The sequence below is a fragment of the Geotrypetes seraphini genome, chromosome 7 (genome assembly GCF_902459505.1).
Source record: "Geotrypetes seraphini chromosome 7, aGeoSer1.1, whole genome shotgun sequence".
NCBI classification, from domain to species: Eukaryota; Metazoa; Chordata; class Amphibia; order Gymnophiona; family Dermophiidae; genus Geotrypetes; species Geotrypetes seraphini.
In genome coordinates, this window is record NC_047090.1 from 111,405,996 (window position 1) to 111,425,008 (window position 19,013).

At 41.1% G+C, this 19,013-nt stretch overlaps 1 protein-coding gene across 7 annotated transcripts in view; it reads right to left on the reverse strand.

Annotated features, from left to right (window-relative positions):
- The window catches only part of DPF3 (double PHD fingers 3), a 419,567-nt gene that overhangs the window by 253,778 nt on the left and 146,776 nt on the right, over positions 1-19,013 (reverse strand). Inside the window, exon 3 of one of the 7 annotated variants that reach the window (XM_033952012.1) lies at positions 14,590-14,663. The exons of the other annotated variants lie outside the window; for them this stretch is intronic. The gene's annotated coding sequence lies outside the window, so the exon portion shown is untranslated. The remainder of the gene's footprint in view (positions 1-14,589; positions 14,664-19,013) is intronic. 7 annotated transcript variants of the gene reach the window in all.

Sequence of the window (19,013 nt, forward strand, 5' to 3'; positions counted from 1 at the left end):
CTCACGGTGGCCAATCCAGGTCACTAGTACCTGGCCAAAACCCCCAAAAAACTGGCCAATTTTTGGAGGACTTGCTTGGCAACCAGCAGACCACAAACTGGGGCAGGTTTGACCAGTAACAGGTCAAATATAGTTTCAGATCGTCTTAATTGAAAATGAATATTAACTCTAAATTTGAACACATGCCCCTCAATATTCAGCTTGCAGTGGGGAGGACAGATGCTGTTACTGCTGGGTGGTGCCCTGCCAAGATGTCAACCAGGGCACTCCACTCCCCTTACTACGACATTGCCGCTGAGTAAGAAGTACAAAAAGGCACCCGTTTTAAAAATAGTTTCATAATGGCATTCAAGACTCCAATGTGCTTTTGTGGAACAGGATCCCAGATCCAACCTCAATGTACATATATTCCCATCCTCCCCCACTGCATGTGGAAAATGCTTTATAAAAGTACCTCCATCTTTCCAAGATTATCCTATACCTCTCATAATGGTTTATGTTTTTCTAAGAAAGGAAAAGGGACCAATCCTAGATGAGACATTCAGATCATGCATTAACAGGTGCTTAACTACAGGTAAGAAAAATGGATGGAAGCCAATTGATTTGGGCAGTCACCTCCAATAAATAAATGGAGATTGTGGAGTATGCCACCTTGATCTACCCCAGAGCAACATGGTAGATAAGGAGAGCAAATACGAGGCTTTATGGAGGGTAAACAAAACAAGCAAAATAGTTAGAAGGCTGTAAACATTAATGCTCACTGATAAAAGTCACAGATGTGAAAATCTTAATTAAAATGACAGACATTTAGTAGGCATGGAGAAAAGAATAAGTCCTGTGGATTATGCAGGATATGGCACTGTCCTCTACACAGGTGTGATTTATAGACCTCCGACTCAAATGGATGAACTAGAAAGAGATCTAATCAATGATATTGCAAAGGTGGGAACAAAAGGAGAGGTGATGACACTGGGTGACTAATCTGCTGGAGGCAATCTGTACATCTAGAAAGATGTAGGAAAATAGTAGATGCTGTGTACAATTTTGGAGGCCACACTATCGGAAGGATGTGCTAAGAATGGAATCGGTTCAACGATTGGCCACCAAGATGGTCTCAGGGCTCAAGGATATCCCATATGAAGAACGACTAGGTAAGTTGCACCTTTACTCTCTCGAGGAACGCAGAGAGAGGGGTGACATGATAGAGACGCTCAAATACGTTACTGGCCGTATTGAGGTGGAAGAAGACATCTTCTTCCTTACAGGCCCTACAGCAACAAGAGGGCATCCGCTAAAAATCAGGGGCAGGAAATTCCATAGTGACACTAGGAAGTACTTCTTCACCGAAAGGGTGGTTGACCGTTGGAACGATCTTCCACTTCAGGTAGTTGAGGCCAGTAACGTGACTGACTTTAAGAACAAATGGGATCAACACGTGGGCTCACTTCACAGAAGAATTTAGAGGGGAAGGTTATTTGAGTGAGCAGACTTGTTGGGCTGAAGGCCCTTTTCTGCCGTCATATTCTATGTTTCTATGAATCAATGCTGGATAAAGGGCTAGATTCACGAACCTGCCTGATCGGGCCCAATCCGGGCAGGTCCAATGAATTCCCCAAACTATAATATGCAGATGGGGGCAATCGGAGGAATGCCCCCATCTTCCTGCCCGGATCACTCTATAGCGATTCCAGCACATGCGCAGACCATCTGTAGAAGGTCTGTGCATGCGCTGGACCTCTAGGTCCAGCAGAGATTTTTTTTTTTTTTTAACTTTTGGAGCCTGTGGTTTTAACCCGATTAGGACCTGCAGGTAAAAATCACAGGACTGCACTGCAGGGAAGGGTGGAAGAGTCAGGGCAGGCTGGTGATCGGGGCAGGCAGCTCCAGGGATGTAGGCGGTCGGGGCAGGCAGGAGATCTGGGGCAGCGGAAGAGTTCGGGTCAGCAGGAGAGATCGGGGCTGCAGGAAGAGTTCGAGGCTGACAGGGCAGAGAGTAGGGCGGCAGAGAGCAGGGCAGTCGGAAAGGGCTTGAGTGACTGGTCCTCAGCAGTCGCTTATATGTGATCAGCCAGCCCAGTCGGTGTTGCAGGGTTTTGGTTTGTGAATCGCATCCCTGCCTACTTTGCATGCCATTGCCCTCATTTGCATGCGCGGATTGGAGGATGGTCGGCAGAGAGGTAAATGAATCGGCCCGGAGGGAAATTTGCTTGTAAAGAGGTCGCAAACCGATCAGTATACGATCGGTTTGCTTTGTGACTCTAGCCCTTAGTATTCACAAGAGCATTTAGATCAATAAATCAGAAACGCCAAATAGTCCCATCTCCTTAAGAAATAGTCCATGAACCCAATAGGGCAGCTACTTTTCCAGTAATGAGACCCCAGCTTTGGAATTCTATACCGTTAAACACTTTGATTAACAGGAATACTAGATAAGTTTAAAACAAATTTAAAACATTTATTTTTAATGATGCATATGAAAATAAATAGAAATGTGTTTAGCACCAAGAGAATCCTGTAAAAGACACAATGATTTGAAATTTTAAAAACATTTTAAAATTGTAATTTTATTATATTGTACGTAATTATTTTATGTAACTAATTTGCTGTTTGTACTTTAGACTGTAAGCCACCCAGAAGGTCTATGACCATTGGAGCAGGAAAGAAAAAGTTTTAAATAAACTTGGGAAAACTTGGAAGCTATCTAATATCTGTGTGGGTGACCACCTAGGCAGTAATTATCATCACATGCTATAAAAAAGGTAGAGACAAAACAAACCAGACTTGGAAGTTCTCAAATTCAAACATGCCGACTTTAGTAAAATGCGGACATACATGAAGATACTGGCAGGGTGGAAGAAAATAAGAGAAATAGAAAGATAGTGAGCTAAACAAAAGGAGCTATAAAAAGGTCTACCAATCGATGCATAAGGAAAGTAAATAAGAGGAAAATTAAATTGATATGGTTCTCCAAAGAAATGGCTGCAAACATTAAGGCCAAAAAAGGTAACTCACAAAATACAGAAGATCACAAAAGGAGAAACGAACAAGAATTATGCATAAAGCTGAAAGAATCAAAGAAAGAAATCAGGAAGGCAAAAGCATCGGCAGAAAAATGGATAAAGATATAAAGCGAGATGACAATACTTTTTTTTTTCCAGGCATATTAGAGAAAGGAAGGCCAGAGGTAGAATTACGAGACGCAAAGATGCCAACAGCCAAACTGTAGAAAGCGATCAGAGAAAAGCACAAATGTTCAACAAATAATTTTGTTCAGTAATCACAGAAGAAAAAAAAACATGAAGAAGGTTTGCAGTTGAAAAAGATACATATGGGGATGGCATAGATACAAACAGACAAAAGAAGTACATCTCGCCTTAGGCTATCAACACTACAACAGAAAGGCAAGGGAGATGTCTTTTCAACCAAAAGCAGTCTTTATTCGACGGTATGGTCCCAACAAGGATCCTAGTTTGGCGTGCAAAAACGCCTTCCTCAGGGGACACTAAGGGATCCTTTTGCGAAGGCACGTCAGCGGTTTAACGCGTGTAATAGTGCACGCTAAACTGCCGGCCGCGCTAGCCGCTACTGCCACCTCTTGAGCAGGCAGTAGTTTTCTGGCTAGTGCGGGGATTAGCGCGTGATGAAAAGTCGCACGCATTAAACCCATTAACGGCGCCTTCGTAAAAGGAGCCCTAAGGGAACATTTAAAGCAAAAATAAAGCACATTTAAAATATAAAATAGTTTATTTATTTTAAAAAATTCTACACCGCCTAAGACCTAAGCGGTTTAACCCTTTCAGGACCATAAGGATCGTAGGCCAATTTTTGTGGTTTTGACGACATTTTTATGGTAAAAAGGGCTTGCAGATGCCAAAAAATTGATTTTTTTTGTGAAATATCATTATTTTTATTTAAAAAAATCACACTTCTGGCTTATGGACAGTGTGGCAAGTGAATCTTCTCGTCAATCTAGCAACGATGCTAATGAATGAATGTCGGAACCAGTTTGTTTACATAAAGGCAGTATCCTATGGAATCCGTACATATCAAATTTAGAACTGTAGACTATCCCAATCAAAATTTATAGGATTTTAAAGTTATGGGACAAATATGTCCCTTGGTCCTGAAAGGGTTAAAAAGAAAGCACAAATACTCATGTATATATTAATTTATCCAAACAGCACTCAATTTTTATATATAAATGTTCTTGTGAGAATCACCTATCAGACTCTCACCAAGATCTATACCAAGCTCAGTATGTATCTCAAAGCTCCTCACCTCCAATGTATAATCCCCAGCTCCTCAGAAGTACCACCTGGGCTCAAAAGTTTTCACTGCCCTAGGTTTTATGTACCACCTCCTCACTGGAGCCGCTATCAATTTTTACTAACAAACTTTACTTTTAAATTTTTATTTAACAACCCTTCTAGCATATTTCAAGGATACTTAGATTTTAATTGTGGTCTTCTTTTCAGGGAAATAGCCAACAGAAGGTTTTTTCAAGGCTTATCGTCCCTTAGCAAGCTTTATGCCGACATATCAGACCACTGATAAAATTTAAAAGTAAAGTTTGTTAGTAAAAATTGATAGCGGCTCCAGTGAGGAGGTAGTACATAAAGCCTAGGGCAGTGAAAACCTTTGAGCCCAGGTGGTACTTCTGAGGAGCTGGGGATTATACATTGGAGGTGAGGAGCTTTGAGATACATACTGAGCTTGGTGTATATCTTGGTGAGAGTACATACTCATGTAAATGCACATAATCAAAACAACATAATACATTGACTCATCAGAATTATCTAACGTATTAAAACTAGTACAAAACTAGTTAAATGTCAGTAAAATAGACTATCAAAATCTAACCTAGTAAAAAGTTCTCATAAACAGATGTGTTTTTAATTACTTCTTAAATGGCATCTTGTTCTTACATAGCCTCAAACATCCTGGCAGAGCATTCCATTTCAGAGGACCCGCCATAGAAATGGCCGTTGTTTGCGTCTTCTTGTAATGGGTTTCACCAAGCACCTCTATCGATAGCTTCATGGCAGATTCTGATCTTAACATTCTAGATCAGGGGTGCCCAAATGGTCGATCGCGATCGACCAGTAGATTGCAAAGGCAACGCGAGGACATGTCTGGGTAAATCCGGACGTCTGATAACCCCTGCCCAAGAACCTCAGTGTGGTACAACAACATGATAAAGTGTTGGCCAAGGTTAGAAAGAATCTTAGCTACATAGAAAGGGGAATAACTGACAGAAAGGAGGTGATAATGTCCTGTACTAGTCATTGATGAGACTACACTTGGGAAAGCGTATCTTTCCAAGTACACAAAAAGACTCAAAGTGGTTCAGAAAAAAAGAGAATCAAAATGGTATGGGGTCTCTGCCAAACATTTTATGAAAAGAGATTTAAAGACTTGAACATGTATACCCTAGAAGAGTGGAGGAGTAGGGGATATGCAATACAGACATTTAAATACTTGAAAGGCATTGTGAAGGCATATACAGAACAGAGACAGACAGGCAGAGAGACCAGAGGAGGAGAGAGAGAGACCAGAGGAAGAGAGGAGAATGGGGTGCTTTTGGAGGCTGCACCCAGATTCAGTATAAAGCCTAGCTAAGGCAAGCCACTAAAATTTGGGGTCAGTGCAAAGTATTCCTGTTTCTGGCTAGAGACTGACCCAGTGCTTTTGTAACCTAACCGGGGTCCAAAAAGATCTATGTAACAAGAAAAACTATGTTTGTCTCATAGATGCTGATGCTGTACATCTCATCCTCCAAGTCCAAATTCGTGGCCATGCTGCTTTATCTCAATGCTCCAAATCTCCCTAAGACTAGTTTCCAGGGGTGGGTGGGAGCGGGAGGGGGGTATATCTTTTGTTTTGGTATTATTCCTGATGGTAATGATGGATGGGGGAGGGAATTTTTAACTTTTGTATAGATACTGATTGATTATAAGCGTTTGATTGATTATCATTATTTGTATATAAATTGTGTTGCACTTTTTGTTGGCATTAAAAACTAAATAAAGTTCAAAAAGGCATGAGATATACACAGAAGATCCCTATATGCCACGAGAATGGAATAAAAGTGTAGAATGCTTTTGGAATACTTTTATTTGTGTGAGACAGGATGTCCAATAAAGTGAATAATATGAAACTGTTGCTGCCCTAGTGAAAACAGAGGTGCTCTTGTAGCTAGGTCTGTCTGCATGTTCAGGAAATAGCCAGACTGGTACCAGTAGGCACTTAGAGGAGGATCCAGTGATAGAATGAAACCAGCAGCTGAATTTACTCAACAAGCTGCAAGAACAGTAATAATTCAGCCGATGCAAATGCTCAGGTATGCAGGTCTTTTTCACAAGCCGCGTCAGGGTCTTCGGAAGTCAGAAGGTGCTGGTGTCAGTTTAGACTATGGCAAAGCTTCATGGACAGGCATGGTAAGGGAGTAGTGCTGGGTGTGAACCAAGGCAATGTCTATAAAGCACAGGGATACTTATAAGTATAAACATTTACAGTACTCCAGAGCACATATGTTGTTCATGCAGTTGAATCTCATTTTTCCCTTTTCTAGATATCTTACAACATTTGTTCCACGAGCTCTCCTGAGAGACAGCTGTCCTTGAATTTGCATTAGAGCCTTAGCACTATGCTCAAGAATCTAGCTGCAGTCCCTTTTTGGTGGGCGAACTTATGCTCCAGCTACAAATATGAAAAAATGAATGCTGAGATATTGGGGCATAGTAATGTATTTAACTTGGTGTGGGGCCCATTGGCATCCTTACACATCCAGGGTGGGATTGTATTACTACTTTAAATAAAGGTGGGTTATTGGAAGGATAATTGCATTTATAACATAGTAACATAGTAGATGATGGCAGATAAAGACCCGAATGGTCCATCCAGTCTGCCCAACCCGATTCAATTTAAATTTTTAATTTTTTCTTCTTAGCTATTTCTGGGCAAGAATCCAAAGCTTTACCCTGTACTGTGCTTGGGTTCCAACTGCCGAAATCTCTGTTAAGACTTACTCCAGCTCATCTACACCCTCCCAGCCATTGAAGCCCTCCCCAGCCCATCCTCCACCAAACAGCCATATACAGTGTACACAGACCGTGTAAGTCTGCCCAGTACTGGCCTTAGTTCAGTATTTAATCTTATTTTCTGATTCTAGATCCTTTGTGTTCATCCCACGCTTCTTTGAACTCAGTCACAGTTTTACTCTCCACCACCTCTCTCGGGAGCGCATTCCAGGCATCCACCACCCTCTCCGTAAAGTAGAATTTCCTAACATTGCCTTTGAATCTACCACCCCTCAACCTCAAATTATGTCCTCTGGTTTTACCATTTTCCTTTCTCTGAAAAAGATTTTGTTCTACGTTAATATCCTTCAAGTATTTGAACGTCTGAATCATATCTCCCCTGTCCCTCCTTTCCTCTAGGGTATACATATTCAGGGCTTCCAGTCTCTCCTCATACATCTTCTGGCGCAAGCCTCCTATCATTTTCGTCGCCCTCCTCTGGACCGCCTCAAGTCTTCTTACGTCCTTCGCCAGATACGGTCTCCAAAATTGAACACAATACTCCAAGTGGGGCCTTACCAATGACCTGTACAGGGGCATCAACACCTTCTTCCTTCTTAGGGAAGTTATGGTGACTATGCTGGCTCTCTAGAGTTGGGAGTGGTACTGGAAGACTGGAGAGATTTTTACTTTATATGGCATTTCGGCTCCTCCCACTACACCCCAGGATGCAATGGTATTATTGATTAAGTAAAGGGGATGAGGGAAAAGATTACTTTTGAATATTTGTAAGTTCAAAGTGCTTCCTTTGATTTGTTATACGTTCAGATTCATATGTATTGCTTTGTTACTACTTGAAAATCGATAAAGATTTACAAAAAAAAAAAGAATCTAGCAGCAGCTACATGCACTTATTCTCTCATGGGAGTGTTGCTTAAGCAAGGTAACCCTCCAGTGGTATAAGTTACCTAGAATTAAGCATACATAACTGAAAGGTGACTTCCATGTGTCGTATCTGCTTGACTTTCTGGCAAGTCATATGTTACAGAGCACTGCAAGCTATTTTTTTCATTTTGAAAATGTTAAGAATCTTATTGTAGAAGCACCATTTGTGATTTAGATAACCCCTCATTTAAATGCCCCAGGGGTTAGATCTATAGCCTCAGCACCCCGAGGTTCTGAGTTCAAATCCCACGCTACTCCCTGTGATCCTGGGCAAGTCACTCAGTCCTCTATTGCCCCGGGTACATTAGATAGACTGTGAGCCTTCCAGGACAGATAGGGAAAATGCTTGAGTACCTGATTGTAAAATGGGGATATTTATTTCTTTTAGGTACAGTGTTCCCCCGGTCATTCGCAGTTCGCTGTTCACGGTTTCGGTCATTCACAGATTTTCTGACCGCGAATGACCGGGCAGGAGAGGACAACCACAGCAGCAGGAGAGAGCAGCCGGAGCGCCTGCGAGTGAAGGAAATCACTCACAGTATGCTCCACCCACCTCTTCCTGCACTAAAGTCGGGCATCACCAATCAGGAGGTGGGGGTCAGGAAGGAGCAGGGATGAAGAGCCACCACCTCAAGTGACACTCACCCTCACTATGCCACCGTTTGTATATACCATCCAACAAACAAACAACAAAAAAAGATAAGTTAAAAGCTTTTATATATAAAAAAAAATTTTGGTTTAGCACAAAGCACTTAAAGCACTAAGAATATTTTATATTAAAAAATATAAACGGGTTTAATGAGGAGGCCAGTGCCAAAACAGTATTTTAGCCATTGAAAACACTTGGCTAATACTGGCACTTCTGAAGACCTAAGAAGAAAATAAAAAAATGATTGAAGTTTTGTAGGACACTGTTTGTTGGATGGTATACTGATGAATTACAGTATTAAAAGCTTGGCTGCAGGACAATACTGTTTTTATATACTGTACTCATAAATGTAAACTATTTTGGTTGTAATGAAAACAAGAGAATTGACCCGATGATCTCCACAGACAAATCCAAGAAGAAACAAAAAACATTGTGGAGAAATGATGTTCCTGAGATCGACCTTATTAATATTAAAATAATATTAAAACTTGGCAAACCACATAAAAAACCTTTAGATTTGGACCCTGGACCCAGCACTGTTCATATTTCGACAGAATGTCTTCTTCAGGGGTCCCTATGAAGTCCTTTGGTAAAGGTACGTGGATAAAAATGCCAGTCAGAGGACTCTGAAATAAACTGATCCGTAAAAGCTGTGTGCAGGACATGGTCTCAAAAAGCCAAGTGAAAAAGGTTGTACCACAGAAAGATGGTATATCAAATGCATTACCCTTAACCCTTACAAACCTTATGGCAAAAATTCAACAAAAATGGTTAAATCCAGTCGAGTAGCATGAATAAATATCAACGTTGTCTGGATTGTGTTTAATTTCATCAATTTAATATGTTGTATTCAAAAAAAGAATACAACATTAAATTTACGATGACATGCCATCAGACGAAAATCGAATTTTTAGATATTACTGTGCAAGTATGTGGGGACAATATTAGCACGTCCTTATATAGAAAATCAGTTACTCGCAACACTATCCTGCACTTTAATAGCTTCCATCCATTTAAGCTCCGATTCAATCTACCCATAGGCCAGTTTCTACGGATACGTAGGGTCTCTTCCACTTTGGAAGAGTACAAAAAGCAAGCTAGGGAACTGAGGGATCGCCTCCGTAATAGGGGCTATCCAGAAAGATCCATTAAGCAGGCCTTTTATAGGGGCAAATATGCACAGAGAGAGCTTCTTTTGCAGGAATCTTCTAATATTCAAAGTGAAGACGATAAACTCACCTGTGTTCTTCCTTTTTCTAGAGCAGTAACAGCGGTGGTAGAGATATTCAGAAAGCACTGGTTCATTGTACAACCCCATAAGTCTTTAGAAATTTTTCCCAGGATAGCATACACTCGGGGCAGCACATTAGGCCAACGATGTAATTTTCAAAAGTATGGTACTTGCCCAGATGAGAGGGAGGAGGGGCACCATGGCATATGTGGTAAATGCCAATGGTGCCCTTCTGCCATCCAGGGGGATTCCTGGCAGGTTCCTGGTAAGTCAGTCATTTTGAAATCTCAACATGTCACCGACTGTAATTCTCAGGGGGTCATATATATTATATTATGCCCGTGCGACCTCATATATGTGGGGCGCACGAGCAGGAGAATAAGAACCAGGCTTACAGAACACAAATCACGTATCTCTAATGAGATCACACAAGCTCCCTTAGTTGAACACTGGTTGAGATTTAAACATACGATTGCCGATTTGAGATGGCGTGTTATCAAGAAAGTAGTTGGGTGGGACGGAGGGGGTGACTCAATTAGGCTGAATGAATTTGAGCAAAGATTCATCTTTTCACTTGACACCGTCGAGCCTCGCGGGCTGAACACAGAAATCGAGTGGGGGACAGTGTAATTCAGTTGTGACCAATAGAATGCAGGGGGTGGAGATATTGGTGATTGAGAGGGAGGATTTAAACTGCATACCAGGGACGCCGCGCCATCTTTTCTCATTACTAACTTGGAGTCGGATGACAGCAGCACCCTTGGTGAGTACATGATCTAATTTAACGAATTATTTTTGGATTAAATTTAGATTAGAGAGGGGCGGGACACAATTGTATGTGACAACTTCTGCTCTATACATTTTTTACAGGGAGACTCTTGAAAAAACACTTGGTTGTGAAACATGTCGGGTCTGACTCCCTGGGTTTTTGGCTGAGATAAGTATTATCTACTTTTTAAAGCATACATTATGACACTCAAGAAGTGAAGAGTTTCTGAAATATTTATTTCTTTAAAGATTTTTGATACATAGAAAAAATAAATAAAAAATAAAAAAAGAGTTAAAATTAGGGGAAAAATATGCAAAATTGGCTGCCAATGATGAAGCATCACAACTAGCTTCCCGCTTTTTGAATTATTACAAGCGGTGGAGTGGTGGGGCTGAGGCGTCTTTTTTTGAATACAACATATTAAATTGATGAAATTAAACACAATCCAGACAACGTTGATATTTACCCTTAACCCTTAGCATCAGGTTATAACATTAAACATTATCCTGGATATTGAATTCTCCACCAGGAATTTTTCCAACTGAATAAAGCCAAAAAAAGTAGAACTTTCCTCCTGAAAGATCCTTAGACATTTACAAAGAGATTTCAAAAAGCAGATAGGCTCCAGAGGCAAGTGTTAACAGTAAACTTGAAAGACTGAGATCATTCTCCACATACCCCATCTTAGGAGTGAGATTTATTCCTATTATGTGCAAAACTAACCCATTTGCAGAAATTGCACCCCAGAGTCAAAACACTAGGCTTCGGCTGTTGAAAGGATCTTCTCCAAGATTGTGCTGCATTGGAAAAAGTTGTCTTTTCTATCCACACTGCAACCTTGAAATATGGCTTTCCTGTTCCATGAATTTCTTAGATGTCATTTACATGACCCCAGCAAAATAAAAGCAAGGTCATAAAATGTGTCTTTTTGACAAAACAAGTTGAGAATTTATATGGGGAAGAGAAGGCTAAAGAAATTTTTTTTTTTTTTTAACACTGCAAACTGCAGCAAAACACACAGAAATGTCCTAATAGCACAAAAAGCATCTAGGCACCTAGATTGGAGTGCCTAACTTACCACTCCCCCCTCCCCTTTTATAAAACCATGAAAGCGTTTTTTAGCGTCGGCCAGCTTGCTAAAAACTATGCACTGGTTGGCGCTAAAAAACGCTTTCACGGTTTTGTAACAGGGGCTTTAATTTTTAAATTGGTTCAATTAGTGATGTTAATTTTACAGCATCAATAAAAATCAATTTAAAAACAATTTAAAAAAATTAATTTTGGGGTAGGCACCTATACTGGAGGCAACACCACCCTCCAACCCTGCTCCAACCACTACTATACACAATTGCCCCAAGCAATTTCCTCTGCCATTTTTTCTACCTGTTATCCCCACCAGCCCATAACCACCATATTCTCTGTTCCACGCATTTCCAAATTCTTTCATAACTCTGGCTTGCCACTGACAATAGGCTACTCCAGAAATCACCCTCCCATCAAGCAAGCTCCTTATGTGTCTTCCCCTGCACTCCCCTCCCTGCAGCATCATAATCCCCAATCCCTGAATTACCCCCTCATTGGAAGATGCTACTCTCCCACCCCTCCACCAAAGCCTGTCAAACGGTTGCAAAAACACATAACAAAGGGCTCCTTTTACAAAGGTGCGTTAGGGCTTTATCGCGCTTAATAGCGTGCACTGAATTGCCGCACGTGCTAGACCTTAATGCCAGCATTGAGCTGGCATTAGTTCTAGAAGCGTAGTGTGGATGTAGCAGGCGCTAAAATCCTGCGTGCACTAAAAATGCTAGCGCACCTTAGGAAAAGGAGCCCAAAATGCTGCATAACTCAGGCCCAATGCAGGATTAAAATAATTACCGTATATTAACCTGAATAGAAATGCTCATATCTCAAGGCTAGGACAGAACATAGTGTACCCCTAAGAAAAATCAACAGAAAAATCCACTATCTGCTCTTCTCTTTCAGATGTGAGAATTGGACATGTTTTAATTGTTTTTTTATTAAATGGATTATGATAATCTCTCTCCACTGTTATGTTTAGAATATACAGTGTCTTCCCATCTTTCATCCCAAAATAATTTTGGTTTGGAAATTTGATAACAGCATTTGGAATTAGATCAAGTCAGTTTCAACCACATGAAAGAAAAGCGTGTTATAATTTTTGATTTTCCAGTCAACAGCAGTACAGAGCTTTGTCAACAATGTGTTTCCTACAACGTTAATTGTTAAAAGTGACGCTACCATCCAGTTTTCTGGAGAGACAACCATCCATCTCAAATTGCTAATAAGCTGGCACACTCAAGAGTATACGTCATAAAAATACAAACAATTTCAAGCTGTATTCTTATCTTATTTTCTGCAAGTAGGTGGGAAACAACTGACACTATCCCAAATTAAAGGCCCCTTTCACAAGGCCGTGGTATTATGCAATGAAGCCCATTCAATTCCTATGGGCCTCGTCGCATTTGCTGCACCAGAAATAGCCACTGCAGCTTTGTAAAACAAAAAAAAAGCCTTAAGTTAGGCATAGTGCCTGCAAAATATTTTATACTACTGTATACGATAACAAGACAGCAGCCAAGGAAGAAAGTCGTGAGGAAAAGATGTCAATCACTCAGCAGCGGACAGGTTGTTCTCCCTCTCCAAGGTAGGGAGAACGAGAGGGCACTCTCTAAAGTTGAAAGGGGATAGATTCCGTATGAATGTAAGGAAGTTCTTCTTCACCCAGAGAGTGGTGGAAAACTGGAACGCTCTTCCGGAGTCTGTCATAGGGGAAAACACTCTCCAGGGATTCAAGATGAAGTTACACAAGTTCCTGCTGAACAAGAACGTGCGCTGGTAGGTCTAGTCTCAGTTAGGGCACTGGTCTTTGACCAGAGGGCCGCCGCGTGAGCGGACTGCTGGGCATGATGGACCACTGGTCTGACTCAGCAGCGGCAATTCTTATGTTTTTATGTCCAAAATGCACCATATGAACCTGCTCTTTTTTCAAGAGACTGCTGCCATTCTCCGCTCCTCAGTTTGTATTTTACAGCCCTGTTTCGGTTACCTGAGAGCCAGCTTTGTGTTATACGATCTCTCCACAACTACGTCTCAATACACTGTGTATATAGGATCGTGTTTGGAGACTCTTGGCAAAGGCATATTTGCCGAAACACTGCCAGTGTTGAGTCTACAGATTCATATGATGCTGCCATTTCATAAAGTCAATTTTGGACTGTCCGCTGCTGAGCGACTGACATCTTTTCCTCACAACTTTCTTCCTTGGCTTATTGACTTCGTCGTAGAGTCCTCTTTTGGCTCTCTCCAGTGCAACAAGACACAAGCAACAGTCCAGTAAATATCAGAGCTCACCAGTCTTCAAAATAATAATAATAATAATAATAAAGCAGTTTGTGGTGTAGGCATGCAAATAGGCAAGTTTACTGCAGGATAGCAGCACATATCCTTTGGAAAGCCCTTTAACAAGCAGTAAGCATGTACTAGCACTTACCGCAGTTTAGTAAAAGAACATCCATATTTTTTCCTTTTAAATTAAGTTTTCAAAACCAATCATTTATCTGCTTCAGAAAAAAAAGAAAAGAAACTAAGGGCTCTTTTTACTAAGGTGCGCCAGCGTTTTTGGCCTCTGACAAAAGAGGAAGTTGAATCATTAGAATTGAGCAGCCTAGCAAAAAGACCCTCAGGGCCTTTGCTAGGCCAGCCTGCCTCCAATGATGCAATTTTCTCTTTCATTGGAGGCGGGTTGAGGCTGCCTGATGGAAATTGCCGGCTAAACTAACACTAACGGCAGCTGTGTGGAGAAGTTAGAAGTACACAGTGAGCTGCCGCTGCTGGGTCGGAGGGGGGGGGAAGGAGGCTATGGAGAGAAGATGAGGAAGGAGATACATGATGGCAGAAAGAAATTGGTTGACATATAGCGCCGGCACCGCACATCCCCTGACAATGGTGTACATACCACGTGTTGAGAACCTCTGTTATATAAGTCGTCCAAGTCTCAGAATGATGATGTCAGCAGTCCAGCTCTGCTTCCTATATTGGAAATTTTTAAAAGGTTTTATTTTTTGAAGCCCCCTGTTGTTCTGAGATAAAGGTTATGCATTATGAGCATGAGCATGTACTGTGCTCATCCCAGGATTCTTTACTTGGGACCTGGGTTGGCCACTATTAGAAGCAGGATGCTAGGCTCGATGGACCTTCGGTCTGTCCCAGTATGGCAATTCTTATGTTTTTACTAATCATTTCTATAGTGCTACACAGCTGTACACGTTATGGGGCCAATTCTACAAAGGGCGATTAACTTAATAGGCAAAATATCCTTAACAGCCTCAATAACTGGGCATTTCTAAGGGCAGAATGTGGCTTAGGCACTGCTAAGTGTGATTCTCCAAAAACTTAAGTGCCTGAAATTTAGGCCTTTAACACCCTTGCCTACATTTCAGGCACCTGTTTTTAACTAGACACTGCTTACCGCAATTCTCTAAATGGCACCTAAGTGTGATCGGCATGTGGCCAGCGCTATTTTTCTAGGCGCCGTTTTAAGCGCTGTTTATAGAATCAGCCCCTATATGCAGACACTTTGTCCTTAGCAGGCTCACAATCTTAAGTTTTTGTATCTGGGGCAACAGAGAGATAAGTGACTTGCCCAGGGTACAAACAGCTGCAGTGAGAATTGAACCCAGTTCTCCAGGATCACAATCCACTGCACTAACCAGCCTTTGGTGGTCTCAGAGTTCAGTTACCGTATGCTCAGACCTTAAAGACTTTTTCTAGTTACACTCCTGCAATTTAGAAATATATGTTAAATGGTAAGGACTGGAGTATTTAACTTTTTGCAAGGCATGCAAGACTTGGTTATTTCAGGAAGCATATTGTGATTGATTTTATTCTTTTATGTCTTATGGTTTATGTCCGATGTGTTCATGACCTTTGGTTGTTTTGGGGGTTTTTTTTTAATGTCTGTTTGTTTTATTGTGTGAATGTATATTCATTTTGTTGGTCTCCTAAAGCATATACTATGGGCAGGATCTGCTAAAGTAATATGAGTAGGCAAAATTAGAAGATTTACTTGCTATTTACAAGTGTAACATAAGAACATAAGAATTGCCACTGCTGGGTCAGACCAGTGGTCCATTATGCCCAGCAGTCCGCTCATATGGCGGCCCTCTGGTCTAAGACCAGCGCCATAGCCGAGACTAGCCCTATCAGCGTGTGTCCTTGTTCAGCAGGAACTTGTCTAACTTTGTCTTGAATCCCTGGAGGGTGTTTTCCCCTATGACAGACTCTGGAAGATTGTTCCAGTTTTCTACCACTCTCTGGATGAAGAAGAACTTCCTTACGTTTGTACGGAATCTATCCCCTTTCAACTTTGTAGAGTGTCCTCTCGTTCTCCCTACCTTGGAGAGGGTGAACAACCTGTCCTTATCTACCAAGTCTATTCCCTTCAATACCTTGAATGTTTCGATTATGTCCCCTCTCAATCTCCTCTGTTCGAGGGAGAAGAGGCCCAGTTTCTCTAATCTTTCGCTGTACGGCAGTTCCTCCAACCCCTTAACCATCCTAGTCACTCTTCTCTGGACCCTTTCGAGTAGTACTGTGTCCTTTTTCATGTACGGCGACCAGTGCTGGACGCAGTACTCCAGGTGAGGGCGCACCATGGCCCGGTACAGCAGCATGATAACCTTCTCCGATCTGTTTGTTATTCCCTTCTTTATCATTCCTAGCATTCTGTTTGCCCTTTTCGCCGCCGCCGCCACACATTGCGTGGACGGCTTCATCGATTTATCAATCAGAACTCCCAAGTAACAATTTTAGAAAAGACTATACTTTCGTTTATATGCCACAGCACACAAAGATTTAATGGAGGCCTGTTCTGGATGCTTTTTGGGTAGCTCTTCAAAGTATATATTTATTCTGTATTTCAGAACTGTCATACATACATAAATTTTCATTTAAGCAGGCATTTATACTCTGCTTCTTCCCACTTGGGGTTCAAGGTGTTTTATAATCTAAAATCATAAAGGCCCCCGTTTACTAAGTTATCGTAGAGGTTTCTACTATGGCCCGGCGCACTAAATGCCGACACTGCTCTGATACTCATAGGGATTCTGTGAGCATCGGAGCATTTAGCGCTCCGGGCTACTGTAGAAAACTCTATCGTGGCTTATTAAAAGGGAGGAAACAATATATATTCCGAAACTATAAAATTACAGTATATCACATTGCACACCTATTCATTACATTTACATTTGTGATTTCTATTACATTACATTTGTGATTTCTATTCCACCTGTGCATTGCGGTTCTAAGCGGATTACAGTTAAAAGAGATCAGGACATTACCGAGAGAATTACATTACAACGATTTAAGTAAATTACATGTTGTGGTATAGAAATACAAGTATAAGATATCTGGATTTATCGATAGAATAACTTGACAGGGTTCAAGTAGTTACAAGGTTCAGTGGGGAAAACAATATAGGCAACTGAAGAAAGATACCTAACTTTGAAGGAATCAGTTAAGTGGATACCTAAGGGAGATGCTTATTTAGGAGTTTGGATATTTTTCGTAAATGAGGTTCAAGGGGATGACTAGTGTGTTATTTGCCGGGGAGAGTGCATGTGCGATAATGTATGTTATGCTTACATAACATACATTAATCCCTGAACCCCTACATAATTTCATTTGAAAATAAATCTTACAATCCAACCGAGTCAAGCCATTGTGAAAACACCCATATTTTTCAATTTCTTTCAAAAGTAAAAATACCTCATTTGCAGTTGTAGTACTTTTGACAGAAACTTCAAAAAAACAACAATCCCACAACTCTTAAAGAATAGTTTTTGGTTATCGCCTCTCAGCATGCCTTCTCCCTGGGCACCGACACTCTGAACCCGCTTCGAGTCACACACAGAAGACTGTGATCTAACTTGTCCCACCAGACATGAGCTGTGATGTCAACATGCATATGGGCTGGCATGAAGCTGGCGATGGCAGGAATTAGATCAGCCAAGAGCTGCTGATACAGCGGAAGCTCTGGCAGCAAAATGGCTGGCCTGAGAAAGTAAGTGGAGGAGAAAATCCAGTAGGGATGTCAGGGGAGATAAAGAAGCTAGCAGGGAGGGGGTAAGAGAGATGCTTAAGAGTAAGGGTACAGACAGGAGCTGTGACACCAGCATGCACAGAAGCCAGCATGGAGGTGGCAGCTTAAAAAAAGATGAGCCTGTCGGGATGATACAGCAGCAGAACTGGCCCACAAGACCCAGGATTGCTGCAGCTACAGTGAGATGTTCAGTCCACAGGGCTGGCACTTAAAAGGGGGATGTCTGTAAGAAAGAGAGACAAAGAGACACTGCCTATCTTCCTCTTCCCCAGGCTGAACTGTATTAATTCTGTAAATAAACACAAAACAGTAGCTGTGCAGAGAAGCACAGCAGGAAATATGCAGCAGCAAAGAGCATCACAGTACATATTCAGGGAGCATCTGCCAGGTTATATAAAAATGATTTGACCCTTGACGGGAAAGTTTTGGGGTTATTAAGATGGCCTCTTATTTTTTTCATTTACAGCAAACTGTTCTGATCACAAGCCGCGTGATGCAGCACTCTGATGTCAGAGCACTGGAATCTGTAGGCACCAGAGGTTTTTTCCTTTGAAATATCTGAATATATGTGTGCATTTAGATAAACTACCCAGCTTAAAAATTATTTGTTTGAAAAATATTTGGCTTAATTGCATTTTTCTATCTTTTAAGAAACATCTGATACTTATGATTTCTATTTATTGTATGTTCAGCCTTTTCTCACTTTGAAAAAGTCTTTGAGAAATATTTTGATTCAATTGTAATTTGTATTTTTCTGAGAAACACTTGATATTTGTATTGTAATTCGCTGTATGTTCAGCTTTTCTCATATTGTAAACTGCCTTGAACTGATGGTTTGGCGGTATACAAGAATAAATTATTATTATTATGGAGTCAGAAGCAATTTTGCGTGGAGCTGGAGTCAATCAAACTGTACCTACTCCAACTTTAAAATAAAAAACTTACAATATTATAATTATACAGGAAATATATCATATTATAACGATATATTTATCAGTACTTTAGACCCAGTTATGTTATACCAATACTTAAGATCCAGAACAAAAAAATATAAAAGTCTAATATCAAGAGAAGTCAGAGTCGAAGGTTTGGTGTACCAACACCACAGCCCTGGTATATATACAGATTTATTTATTAAGGCCCCCTTTTACTAAAGCAATTAGTGGGGGCCAGTGTGGTAATTGCACCAAAGCCCTTCAGTGTGGTTGCTGCGCAATACTCACTAATGCAGCTTAGTATAAGGGGGTCTAAAGCATTTTCTAGAATCTAAACCTTCTCCC